General features: G+C 44.4%; 1 long non-coding RNA gene across 4 annotated transcripts in view; it reads left to right on the forward strand.

The window, feature by feature from the left end:
- Nucleotides 1-13,911, forward strand: part of LOC149747730 (uncharacterized) — a 39,672-nt gene that overhangs the window by 12,654 nt on the left and 13,107 nt on the right. The window contains exons 1-2 of one of the 4 annotated variants that reach the window (XR_016395421.1): nucleotides 3,411-6,089; nucleotides 6,720-9,323. This is a non-coding gene — a long non-coding RNA (uncharacterized LOC149747730). The other 3 variants (XR_016395422.1, XR_016395423.1, XR_016395424.1) reach the window with 3 other exon arrangements.

The raw sequence follows: 13,911 nt of genomic DNA on the forward strand, positions 1-13,911 counted from the left end.
GATTTTCAGCTGTGGAATTTTCTCTAGCTCAGTTGCATCTGGGAGTCTTGTTCTGAGTTCTTAGGAGCTGATCTTTCATACCCCTTCACCACTCTTCGCTCAAAAAACACTTGCTGGTTGATCGACTCTAGTGGATCCTATCAGAATTGGCCACATTTACTGAGTGGGAAAATTGTTTTAAGCCCGATGTCCTTGTGCTGGAGAAGTTCCAAGAGACTAGAAGACACTAAATCCCGCTTCCACTTCTGTGAGCCCCTCTCCTACTCTTGTTCCCAGTTTGGGGGCTGAGAAGGCGGAGATCTCTGTGTTTAACTCCTGATTGAGACAGCTGGGTTAGCCAGTGTTCCTTTAAACTCCAAAACTAGCTTAAGCAGAGAGGGACTCATTAAATGCTGGTGACAAAACTGAATTGAGAAGTTTACTCTTTGAGTTCCTGAATTCTAGATTTTGTGGTTGAAATCTATGGTATATTTGGAACTCACCATTTGTGTCTATGATCTTGTTCAATAGAGTAATCTCCTTGGCTGCTCTATTCAAGAACATTACAAAGACTTGGTGGAAGTGAGGGAGAGAAGTCGAAACCAAGAATAGTAACACTACTAATAAAAATAGCTGAAAACTATAATCATGATAATAATGATAATATAGTGTCCACTGTGTTTCAGGTGATTTATACATACTTTTCTTGAATTCCTACAACATCACGAGTAGGTGTTTTTGTTATTATTTTACAGATGAGAAAACTGAGGCCCAGAATGGTTAAGCTATTTTGCCCACAGACAAAAACTACAGATAAAAACTAGTTAAGTCCTGGAGCCAGTATTGGAATAAGTGTCCTTCTGGCTGAAATCCTAGGTTTATCCAATATACCAAGTTACATCCCTCTTGTTGATTATTGGGGGGACCTTTTGCAGAGTCAAGGGTCCACTGAAGTGAAATGTGAGGGCTGGATTGTAGAGCCCGGGACCCACAGGTCAGCAGCACTTCACTCGGGGCTCATCTGACTCCAAGACGAAGAGGAATAAGGCAGTGGAGGCCAGCTCCTGGGGGTCTGGAACGTGATGTGAGTCCCCAGGCAGGCTTCTCTGAAACCAGCCCCTGCCATGACCCTGGTTAATTACTCTGTAATTAACAGACAACCAAATTCCTGCTGTCCCTGGGTCCTGTGATGCTCCGGGAGGCTGCCGGCGAACACAGGGCAGCGCTAATTCTGGTGAGCTTGCCCTGGGGCTGGGCAGGACGTCCTATCAAATGTGATCATCATGTGATAAAACCCCGGTGGTCCCCAGCCTGGCCTGGCTTTCCAGCTGCTGTTAACAGACTTTTCTTCTGGGGCATCCTGGAGCTGGAAACCGCTCACGTGGATGACACACGTGCTGCTGCCAGCCTGGCAGCTTTACTGAGCTGGAGACCTCCCTCACTCGGCTTGATAGAGATCGAGCCTCCCCGTTGGAGTTTGTTACCTGGGAGCTGTCCAGATCCAATGATGAAAACTGGCTGAGGGGTAGTGGTTATGGTCAATTACCGGCAACCCATTAGAGGAGTACTGGCAAACCCGGGAGGCACTGAGTGTATTTCCAGGTCGCTTTGGGTGCATTGTTTTCCCTGCATCACTCCTCTTAACCTTCCTTGTTTCCATTCTTTTCTTTCAAGTTGAAACTCATGGGAATATGAAAGGGGGTGGAACCCGTGGGTTTCGGATTCCCAGTACAGGGCTCCTGGGTGGTGGGATGGGATGAGATGCTCTGTGCTCTAAAGGTAGGCTGAGCCCCTTTCATCTCTCAAGGAAAGAATGTCAGCTTTGTTGTGAGCCAGTGGACTGAGTCACCAGAGAGGTCAGTGTGGCTAGAAACTGAGTGCTTGCAGGGTTCCTCTGGGTCTTCCCAACACAGGGAGAAAGGAAGCCACCTTCTCCAGGAGGGCTGCATCCAGGCCTTTCCAGGCTCTCAGGTTGAACCACTTCCACAGGTAACCTGTGCTCGTGATTTTGGGATGGAAATGCAAATGATCAGTCCCCACACTAGACCTCCTGGATCAGAACCTCTGGGGTTGGGCCTGGCAGTCTGTTTCAGCAAGGCCTTCCATGTGATTGCAAGGCATGCTCAAATCTGAGATCTCCTTCTTTAGACTAAGGCTATCCAAAGTGTGCTCTGTGGATCACAGCATCAGTATCCTAAGAGATTCCTAGAAATCCTGTATGCCAGGCCCACCTCTCTCTCAGATCTGTTAAATCAGAATCTGCATTTTAACAAGTTCCCTGGGTGATCTGATTGCACTTTAAAGCTTCAGAAGCACAGCTTAGAGCACTGTTTCTCAACCTCGGCTGCACCTCATGCTCAGGCCCCACCCCAGACCAATTAAATCAGAATTTCTTGGGGTGATGCCCAAGTGTTGGTGTTTATTAAAAGTTTCCCTAGTGATTCTTACATACAGTCAAAGCTGAGAGCAATTGCTTTGGACCACCACAGGCTCCAGAATCACAGGGGGCTATGGCTGTTAAAAAACAAAACAGGGCTTCCCTGGTGGCGCAGTAGTTGAGAGTCCGCCTGCCGATGCAGGGGACACGGGTTCGTGCCCTGGTCCGGGAAGATCCCACATGCCGCGGAGCAGCTGGGCCCGTGAGCCATGGCTGCTGAGCCTGCGCATCCAGAGCCTGTGCTCCGCAACGCGAGAGGCCACAACAATGAGAGGCCCGTGTACCGCAAAAAAACAAAACAAAACAACCAGCCAACAATGCAACGATCAGAATAAAACCAATGACGTGGAGTAGAGCTTCCCAGCAATATGGAGGGACACATTTGGGTCTCATGGATGTGTTGGGTGGATGTGGAATTATTGATCCCATCAGGCCTTGGAGGCAGCAGGATGGGACCTGGGTTGCCATGAGCAAACTTTTACCCTGGGGACTATTACAAATATCAATTTCTATGTATGCCATGGCAGGAAAAAGGAAAACATGCTATAGGGAACCCGAATAATTCTATTATTACTGTGTTAATGTACTAACTATGGCAATGTGTATGCGTAAGTGTTGCAAGAGGGAAATGCTGAAAATCTAACTCTGGGATGAGAGGGCAGAAATATGCCTTCAGATATTAGATGACTTCCATAATTCAAATCCAAATACTTTTTAGATCATCATTGTCACCTGGTATTTATTTAGCATTCTTGCTATTTAGAGGTTTCCTAGCAATTATCTAATTATTTCTTACACTAGGCATGGATTATTTTTCCTTCTTTGGTGATGAGGAAATTCAGCCCCAGGAAGGTTAGCACTTTTTAAGGCCAGTTAAGAAGGGACAGTTGAGGGGTGAAGAGGTGTTTCCTTAACACCCACTGGAAAGGTCTGGAGATGTCACATTCCACTTCAAAATGGCATATGCTACCTCTTTGGAGGGGGTGGGGGGAATCAGCTCCCTGCTTTCAAGCAGGGACTCCGTGTTCCTACTGCTGCCTTTGGTCCTGAAGGTGCTGCCTGGAGCCTGGGGCTTCCTGCGAGTATCCCAGGAAAGCTCCTAAAGAGGAACTGTTAGCTAATTACAAAGCCTGACTATTGTTTGGCTGGCCTGTGTGTGTTAACCCGTCCCCCTCTTGCGCAAGTTTTCATCCTGGTGCTGCAGGAACATATTGTAATTATGCTAATCATGCTGGCTGGGCAGCGGGTAGGGAGGGGGCCCCTCTGCCTAATTGCTTCCCACTCCTGGAGCAGTTGGTTGTCTGCCTGAGTCCCCAGACAGGCAGAGGGGAGGCTTCAGGGCAGGGGCAGGCGGGGCTAGGGCTGTGTGGGGCTTCATGTCCTCGGGCTGCAAGATCTACCTGGTTTGCAGGGAGGGAGGGATCACGGACAGCTGCCAAGGATGGGTCTCCTGGGCAAAGGGACTTCTGCTGGATTCACTGGGGACTGTATTCAGGACTGGCTCTTGGGAGTGTGTGAAAGAGGCAGATTTTCATTGATGACCTTCACCTTGTCTTTGATGGTGATGGCTCTTCCTCTTCCCCTCTCCCTCCCCACCTCCTCCTACCCGTCCCCTCCTCGCTCTTCATTTCCTCTTTCCTGAACCTCCAGGCACACAATGTTTTGCTGCTGGCTTGGGATTTGTTGGCAGGCAAGTTTATGATTTAGACGTAATTAGAGCTATAGATACAGATACAGATATGGACATAAACATAGCTGTAAACATCCTCAGCTACAGAAGACTTGATGAACATTTGACTGCTAATGACAACTTGTTAGAAAACACAGTGTTAAATGAGGGAGATATTTTCAATCAAAGCGACCTGGCCAGTGTTTTTTTTTTTTTTCTTTCATAAAATTTTTATTTGGAAATAATTCAAATGAAGACAGAAGTAGAGAGACTAGAACAATGAATCACATATATTACATTTCCCAGATTCAACAGTAATCAACATTTTGCTACACTTGTTTCACCTCGTTTTTTTTACTGAAATATTTTTTTAAAATCTCAAACATTATGTCATTTTAGCTCTACATTTTATTAGGTATGATTATGCACAATCGCGCCTAATAAAATTAACAGTAATAAAAATAAAACAAAAAAATTAACAGGAATACCTGTGTCATTTAGTATGCAGTCCATAATCAAATACAATTCTTACAAGAAAGTCAGCTTAAATGCTCAATATTTTTCTTTTAATACTAAGGGATTGATGCCCTCGTTACTTTCTTTTTTTAACTGAGGTATAGTTGATTTATAATGTGTTAATTTCAAGTGTACAGCAAAGTAGTTATATATCTATAACTGAATATACTTATTCTTTTTCAGATTCTTTTCCATCAGAGGTTAATACAAGATATTGAATATAGTTCCTTGTGTTATACATTAGATCCTTGTTGTTTACCTATTTTATATATAGTAGTATGTATATATTAATCCCAAACTCCTAATTTATCCCTTCCCCCCGTTCTTTCCCCTTTGGTAACCATAAATTTGTTTTCTGCATCTGTGAGTCTGTTTCTGTTTTGTAAAGTCATTTGTATGTCCAGTGCTTTTTAAATGATATGGGTTATCACAAGAAGATTGTTAATGATTCGCACCAGGGACTTCCCTGGTGGTGCTGTGGTTAGGAATCCACCTGCCAATGCAAGGGACACGGGTTTGAGCCCTGGTCCAGGAAGATCCCACATGCCACGGAGCAACTAAGCCTATGTGCCACAACTGCTGAAGCTGGTGCGTGTAGAGCCCATGCTCCGCAAAAAGAGAAGCCGACGCAATGAGAAGCCCACACACCGCAATGAAGAGTAGCCCCCGCTCGCCACAAGTAGAGAAAGCCCAAGCACAGCAACGAAGACCCAATGCAGCCCAAAATAAACAAACAAATAAATAAATATATTTTAAAAAATTGTGTAAAACAAAAACAATTCACACGAAAATTCATTTCTTCAGAAAAGGACTGACTTTGTTTCATAAGATAACCTGGTGGGTCACTGGGAGTTGAAAAGATAAGTCTCAGGGAAGTTTCTGGAAGGAGAGGGTGTGCTTAGGAGAAAAAAATGGGCATGCTTAGGAGAATGGGAGAATTTGTTGTCTTGGGGGCAAAAGGAAAGGGAAGCAGGAAAAGGAGCAGAGAAACTACAGGGTAGAAAGGGGAACTACAGGGTAGAAAGGGGAACTACAGCGTAGAAAGGCTGACAGAGTTTTAAACACAGGATTGATGATGTATTCTGGATTTATTATTACGTTGTCTGTGCTCACTTTTTCTAGCGCCATCCATCTTCACACTTCAGTAAAGTGTGCTTCACATGGACTTCACTGGTGAGGGTGGCTGTGTATGCTGTGTACATGTGTGTCCATCCAGGGAAAGGAGATGAGCCCCACACCTGAGTTGATGCAGACTGAAAAGGAGCTTAATCAGGGGTGACCTTGAGACAGTTAGCCTCAGGGCGTCCATATGGACTTTCTCAGGTTGTGTAATGCTGGTCCTCGCCCATTGTAAGTGGATATTACAGGGCAACATGACACCAGTTGTCATTCTGGGTTGCATTGGAGTAACAGCTCAGAAGCCAACCCCTGACTCTGTCATCGGTCAGAGATCTGCAATGATCTTGTTTTCTGCTTATGTTTAGTTTTGTATGTTTCCGTTGGTAATTTCATATCCAGCTGTCAGGAAGACCATGGAAGGACTTTTTTTTTTTTTTTCCTTCTTCCTTTTTACATCACGCAGGTCTTTATAGCTGTAAAGGACGCCGGGGAAGTGCTAAACTCTGTGTAACTGGCAGATGGGTTTCATTTAGCTCCATGATTCTTCTGTGGGAATTTTTGTTCCGTGTTGGTCATGAGACTCATGATTCAATCCAGAATTTCCTTGCCTCAACTAGACTGGTTTCCGGTTCCATGAACCAAGAGTAGAATGAAGATCATTAGTTCAATTTATGTTGTCAGTCCAGAGCAGCTGGGTCCTCAGCACTATGCTAGGTTTTAGAGGAGTGGGAAATGCACAAAATAGAAAACACAATCCCTGTGCACAGGGCAGCATATCTTGGGGGTATATCTAATCTCTTATCCTTCAGTCTCTGTCTCTGTAGATTTCTTTCCTTGAACTTTTCCCTCTTTTCCCTTTGTCTTGTTTTTCTCCTTCTTCTGTTTCTTTTCTTTTTCTTCTGTTTCTGTTTCCTTAGGATGGCTTCACTCACATTTTCTACAATTAAATATTTTCCGTTCACTTCTATGGTCTTATCATTTTTTTTTATCTGATTATAGATTTTCAAGCAGGAAGCAAGGAAAACATCTCTTCAAAGCCTGACTCCTGAACTGTCACCAATGGGTTAGTAGAACTTCCCTCTCTTCAGACTATGTAACCTTGCCCAGGTATTGTATCTCAAATGGTCCATTATCTGAAAGACTTCCTAACAGTGGGTGTTCTGACCTACCAAGCAGTATGAGCTTTTCCCATCACCATTCACAACAAGCTAAATGCAGGGCAGAATTTCAGTCCTAAATCAGAATTACCCTGGATTCTTGGCACTTGAAGCCAGATTGCTAATACCTAGTGATTTTATTAGGGTATCTCTTGTGGGAGTGGGCTGAGTTTTTTTCCATTTTAAACGCTAGTTAAAAGGAAAAAAGGAAAAGCTCATTCCTCCAAAAAAGGATTTTGGCAGGCAGATAGGATGATTCTGGAGCAGATGGTTTAAATATTATTTACATGTTATTTAAAGTCACAACATGACTTTATCTTGTGGATATTCCTACAACATTAAATAGCTTTTCGACTTGCAATTCTTATCAAGAGTCGATCAATGTATTTGGAAAAAGAGAAAACCTAGGTTGAGTTGTTATCCCTAGAAAAAGAGAAGCTTGCCGCTGTAGCATAATGTCTACGCAGTGGATGGGAAAAAGAATAACCACGGTATTTTCTCCACATTTTCTCCAGCCTGTAACCTGGGTTAGAAAACCACTGTCCCCCAATATGTGGTTATTGACCTGTTCAAATGACTGCTTTCATTTGCTACTTCAGATCTAATCATTGAATCTAGTGGGGACCACATTTGTTTACCACGTCCAAGTGCCAACAGCTTTCTCAACTTTGAGGTTGGGACAGTAATTCAATGGAAAATGGACAATAATACAAAACATCATATAAAGAAGGCAAATCTCATTCTATTTTCTAATTTTATTTTAAGAAAAAATAATGATTAGAAAATAGAAAAGGCATTTAGCTGAGAAAACCTGAGGAAAAGTCCTTGCTATGTTCAATCACTTCTTGCCACATTTTAGGCAAAAGTCAAGTTGAATTCTTCATGTGAAGCTAATATGGAAAAAAAGGATGACTCAAAGATGTATAAGTCAGGATAGGCTAGGTTATGCTGCGGTAACAAACAATCCCCAAATCTCAGTGGCTTAACATATAAAGACTCATTTCTTTCTCATGAAAATTCTACTAGTGGTTCAACTTGTAGCTCTTCAGGAAGCTCCTTTCCAAGAGATCTAGGTTGCTTGCATCTGTTGCTATCTGGAACACATCTTCCATTTTGGTTCCTGAGGCATGGGAAGGGCTCGGCATACCAGCTCTTCAGTGCTTCATCCCAGAAGTGACATACATCATCTCTGCTTGCAACTCGTTGACCATAATTAGCCACAGTGCCCCTCTTAACTGCATCTGAACTGGGAGATGTGGGGGACACGTAGTGAGGGCTAAATGTCTCTGCCTCAAAGCATAACTGGGATGAATGCTATGTTAAGAGGGTCTCATTTTGTTAATGACCCGTATTTGTGTGGTAGGAGTGTTCTAGAGAAGCTTGCAGAGAGCTGGACTGCTGGGAGGTGCAATGGTCAAGGCCTTCTCAAAGGCAGAAGAGCTGGAGTCAGCTCTTGCTTGCTTGGACTGCTGGGTTTGGGTAGACAGGATTGTGGGAGACATTTAGAGGCCACAGGCAGAGGATCTGATTGCCTTCCTGGGGGACCACATACCACACAAGGAGGCAGGTGTGCTGGAGGGTCTGATGCTCACCACTTAAAGTCTGTAGATTTGTGAGGCCCCTTTCCAAGGCTGCCTAACTCCTTGTAGACACTAACCGTCTCTGTATGTGGTCTACCCAGATGCTGAACTCCCAGAAGGCCAGGACCATGCCTTCCTGGTTGTTGTGACTGCAGCAGGGTGTAACATGAGTACTAACTGGGTACTAGCTGAGTAACCTGGGCGGCCAGAGTGAGGCCATCAGTATTGCTTCTGTTGTATAAACTAGTACTTCTCAAACTTTGTTATGCTTACAAATGACCTAGAGATCTGGTAAAACTGGAGATTCCTGTTCAGTAAATCTGGGGTTGAGCCTGAGGTTCTGCACACCTCCCGAGATTTCATACTCCCCATAAAGGTATTAACTGAGGATTCCAATTGGGTGTGTTAATCCATTGAGGCTCAGTTGTCTGAATACAGCAGAAGGTTCTCCTCGGAAATGGCTGGTGTCAGAGGTGATCATTTCAATCTGGTTATTCCTATTGCCCAGACCACTGCACTGAGCCTTAAGAGAAAAAGAGGCCTCTCTGGGCTGAGCTCTTTGTGAATATATGAATTCTCAGTACACCTGGTTTTGTTTTCCTCTCTTAAGGCATCTGACAGGCAGTTAATAGCTCATGAAAGAGCCGTATCCAAACTGTACTTTGAAGGAATCAGAAAGTACTGCTTTTTGAATGACTTCCTTCCCATGGCAACTCCCAAATCCAGTCCAGCAAGAGGCCTGGACGCTGAGTGGCTTCTTCAAGCCTTCAGGTGGTGTCTGAGCAAACGCAAGGGGCAATCAAATTAGCCTAACACTGGCCACTTCCGAGCACTCACTCGAGATGACAGTTTCAGCTTCAAAAGAGGTATGCAAACTGGAATAATGAAATGTTCCATTTTATTAAGTTCCTGGCCAGAGGGAGGGATTGTATTAGAAGAGAGAAAAGGTGGGGATTTTTTAGCGTGATTTCTGTGACGCTGATAAGCAGTAATTTTTTGCAGAGGGGGCAAAAATGTAACCCACTGCAATAAAACCATTTTCATAATACCGTGGGAATGAGTTTATTGCTCCGAGGCAGGCATGCCTCCTCATGGCAGCGTGAGCCTCCATCTCCATCTTTCATGGGTTAGTCCGACGTTTTTATAGTGCTGAAACAAGAGAGAGCACTTATGGTGCGTCCCTTCTCCATCTGTGAACGGTTAGGGTAGAGGCCACCCCCTTGCTTTCACTTTGGGTCTGATTTCTGTGTCAGCTCGGACTGGGAGTGACACCGTGGGAGTGGGATGGCTCTTGAGGACAGCTGCACCATGTTTTCAGACCATGAATAGTTAGAAGGACCGAGGTTTTTGCATGAATCCGAGGAGGAAAGTGCCATTTCCTCTCTTTTCTGGCTCATCAGAACTTTGGCCACGCTGTGTTGGCCTTGCTTTCCAGAACTTTGTCCAAGTTCATTTCCAGAAAGTGGGACTCTCCATCTTTCACTGGACCTGGTATAAGCCCGGCCCTGAAACAGCAACCCAGAGAGCTGGTTAGATGCACAAATGGGAAGAAAATGCGTATTTTATGTGTGTGCCTCCACATTTCAGCCTCTGCCAGTAGCATCCATGTGACTTGTGGTGGAACACGTGTATTTTCCTATCATTTCACTTCAACCCCTGCAAGATCTGTTGGAATTGGGAAAATTAGAGAGATGAAAAATCTTGGTGTGAGACTGACGATGTAACTGAATGGAAGAGATTTGCTTCTTTCCATCCTTCTGATGGGTTCTATTGATTTTCGGTGCAATCGGTCTCGTGAACAATTATCAATGGGAAAATACAAGCTCTTAGAGATAATTGCCGTTGCACACAGAGTCACTTACAAAGAGGACGTATGGATAGCCCTAGGCCAGAGGTGGGTTCCTGTAACTCAAGACTGAATGTGGGTGCGAACTTGGGCAGGGAAGCTTCTACGAGAGCAGGGATTCATGGAGTATTTGGGGGAGCTTTAGTTTGTTCAGTTTCTCTCAGTTTCTGAATGCCTGTCATTGCGTTTTCTCTTTTTCCTTTTAGGAAAGCCAGATGAGATAGGGCCAAAAGAATCCTGAGCTTTGTTAATTATTGTGGGTGTCTTCCGAGCTCAGAGTCCTGCACGGCTCAGCTGGGAGCTTCATCCACCATGGAAGGGAGCTGGAGGGGTGGGAGTTGGACTACTTTTGTTCAACAGAGTAATGTTAATGGATGTACTTTATTTAGCACTTTTCTGTACCATTGCATCCTTTACTTACACTGTTTCTAAACCCAACAGTCATCTTGTGAAAGAGATGTTGTTCACTCGTTTTTTTCAGATGAAGACACTGAGGCTCGGAAGGTTAAATAACTCGCTCAGGATTTATGGCTGGTAGGTAGGATGGGGTTTGACTCTCAGTTATTACCTACCTACTAGCTACAAACTTACGATATTTCTGCTGTGTCATATGATAAATCACTTTAGTTTGTGAGGACTCAGCATCTAAACTTCTGCTCACAAGGAGGAAAGATTTTCTGAAAGAAAGAATAATAATTAAAGAACATGTTAAGAATGCACCCTTAGCAGTTATTTGTTGGCGTTTATTAGTCACCCACTCTGTGTAGAGTTCCGCTCTTGGTTGTGTCAGAGGAGTGGGGATTGGTTACCATTGTGTCTGGAATCCATGAATCCGGAAGTGACTTCTCCTTCCTGTTAGTATCTTGACATGTAACTACTTGAGCCACAAGCTCACCTGTATTGTTAGTTTCCCAGGCTTTGTGATTGGAGAACCTGTGTGTTTTCCTGCCGTGAGGTTCCTGGCCCCGTACTTAGCAGATGCTTGATGTACGTTTGATTGATTGACGGATTGACACAGTATCTGCTTGGGTTCTGTTTATACTTTAAAAGACAGGGCATTTTGAGGGCGAGACAGGACAGACAGCTACAGGCGTACGCACTGATAGCTCTGCAGAAAGTACCATCTGAGGCAGCTGCAAAAGACCATCCATGAGCCAGTGGAGAAAGTTCCATCCCGAGAGAAGGGAGTCTGGCACAAATGCAAATTGCATCTCCGATGGATTGAAGCCTGACTGCGGACCGCAGCTGTGTCTCCGATGGAGACTGTCGGAGCTTCTGGCTCCTAAGGATCCCATTCAGCTTTAGTTTAGGATGATAGTAACTTAAACTCCAACACTGGCCGCGGGCTGGCCGCTGATCAATGAAATGAGCTGGCACTTTCCAGACAGATCCGCGAAATGAAATACCTCAAACTGACCAGCCCGAGAACGTTTTTCACCGCCTCGCCATCCCTTCTGAGCTATTTAGAGAGCAAAGTAAAAGAAATTAGAACTTCGAAATTGCTGCTTGTCCGGTGGTAACCTCTCTGGGACACAGAACGAGTTGCGATTTATCCAGTTTTCCCACATATAGAATTGGCAACACAGCTGCCAACCACAGTTAATGAGTATAGACGCGGTAGGTGCTGTGCTAAGTCTCTCTCTTTTAAAAAAAAATTTATTTATTCCTTTATTTTAATTTTTGGCCGCATTGACTCTTTGTTGCTGCGCGCGGGCTTTCTCTAGTTGCGGCGAGCGGGGGCTACTCTTCCTTGTGATGCGCGGGCTTCTCATTGCGGTGGCTTCTTTTGTTGTGGAGCACGGGCTCTAGATGCCCAGGCTCAGTAGTTGTGGCTCATGGGTTTATTTGCTCCGTGGCATGTGGGATCTTCCCGGACCAGGGCTCGAACCCGTGTCCCCTGCCTTGGCAGGCGGATTCTTAACCACTGCACCACCAGGGAAGTCCTTGTACTAAGTCTCTTGATCTCATTTAATTTTCACAGCAAATGGGCAACATAACAATATTTCCGTTTATTTTATAGATGAGGGAACCAAGGCTCAGAGAGGGAAGTAAGTTACCCAAAGTCACACAGCTAGAAGGTGGCAGAAGCCAGACTTGAATCCTAGGTCTATTTGATCCAAAGCCATGCTCTTAAATGTTATATAAACCGCCTTTTCCCTTTTCCGGACATCACTTCTTAAAGAGAAATGTTCCTTTACAAATTGCAATTTGAAGACAGTGGGTTAGGTTCCCAGCCGTTAAATGGTGTTTCCTTATGATTTGGGAGATAGGAAACATAAAAATCATTTTCTGCTATTTCTCAGTTTGGTAGCCATTTCAAATAAACTAACAGTTGGAACTGTCTTGTAGGAGAAATCCATTCCCCTTTGAGGTCTGTGGTAGAAGGGCCACCAGTAGGATTTAAATTCCATCTAGATGTTGGACCGCCAAGGTTACCAGCCCAGATGGCCAAGAGAAGGGTAATCAAACCAGGAAGGTCTGAAGGAGAAATGACGAGTGGGAGGGAGAGGAAGAGGGGTTTGACTGGACATGTTTCAAACCAGGAGGGTCTGAAGGAGAAATGACGAGTGGGAGGGAGAGGAAGAGGGGTTTGACTGGACATGTTTCAAACACTGGAAGAACATCCAGGGGTGAGTGTTGAGCTAGAAGATGCAAGAACATGACTGATGCTTTGACATGAAGTCGGCGTGTGGCGAAAGAAATGGAAGGTCAGTTACATGTGTTAGAAGAAGTGAGGTCACTACGGGGCACAGGATACAGAGGGAAGGGGGCAGTCAAGGTAAGAATCTTGGGAGGAAGAGGTATGCATAAGGGAAGGTGAAGGTGTTCAAAGCTAGGAGAAGAGGAATTATGCAGGATAATTGTTAAGAGGGCCTACTCAATTGTTAGATGGCTAAGAGCAGTGTCTACCACAGCTGAGCATGCATGCATACTCATGTGACCTTGGACCTCAGCCTCGGCATCCACAGGAATGGGTATGTATGGGCACACACCTGTACACATACAAGACTCTTCAGGGCAGTCTTATTCCTAATAGCCATGTGTATGCCGATAGCCCAACGGATAATAAATTGTAACATATTTAATTGTACATAATTATAATAGTACACAGCAATTAGAAAATGAAATACTATACCTGCATCAAGATGGATTAATCTCACAGACATAATGTTGAATGAAAGAGTTTTAAAAAAGAATTGATAGAGATAGTGAAAGTTGAAGCAGATTGATTTTATCTTGTCCCTGGAAGAGACATTTGGAATTCCAATCCTCCTCTCTAGAGTATCTATAGCAAGTTTATCCTCCCAGCTGCCACCTTGGAGGTGGATTTTATTATTTTTTTTCTTTTAGCGTTTCAGGAACCTTTATCCAATTAAGGGAAGAGAAATTCCAGTGTGCTTCCAATCACCATTATTGTTTTTTTCATTCTGAAAACTTTATGGTGAGGTATAATATTCATAAAGTACAGAGATCATAAGCACCCAGTTCAATACTTGTTCACAGACTAAACATCCTCTTTCATCACCAGCACCCAGGTTAAGAAATAGAACATGACCAGAACCCCAGAAGCCCCTCTCATGCTCCTTTCTAGCCACTCCCCCTTCCCC

This window comes from Delphinapterus leucas, chromosome 13, assembly GCF_059928025.1.
Source record: "Delphinapterus leucas isolate spDelLeu-1000000601 "Yukka" chromosome 13, BTC_Dleu_Yukka2, whole genome shotgun sequence".
Taxonomy (NCBI): domain Eukaryota; kingdom Metazoa; phylum Chordata; class Mammalia; order Artiodactyla; family Monodontidae; genus Delphinapterus; species Delphinapterus leucas.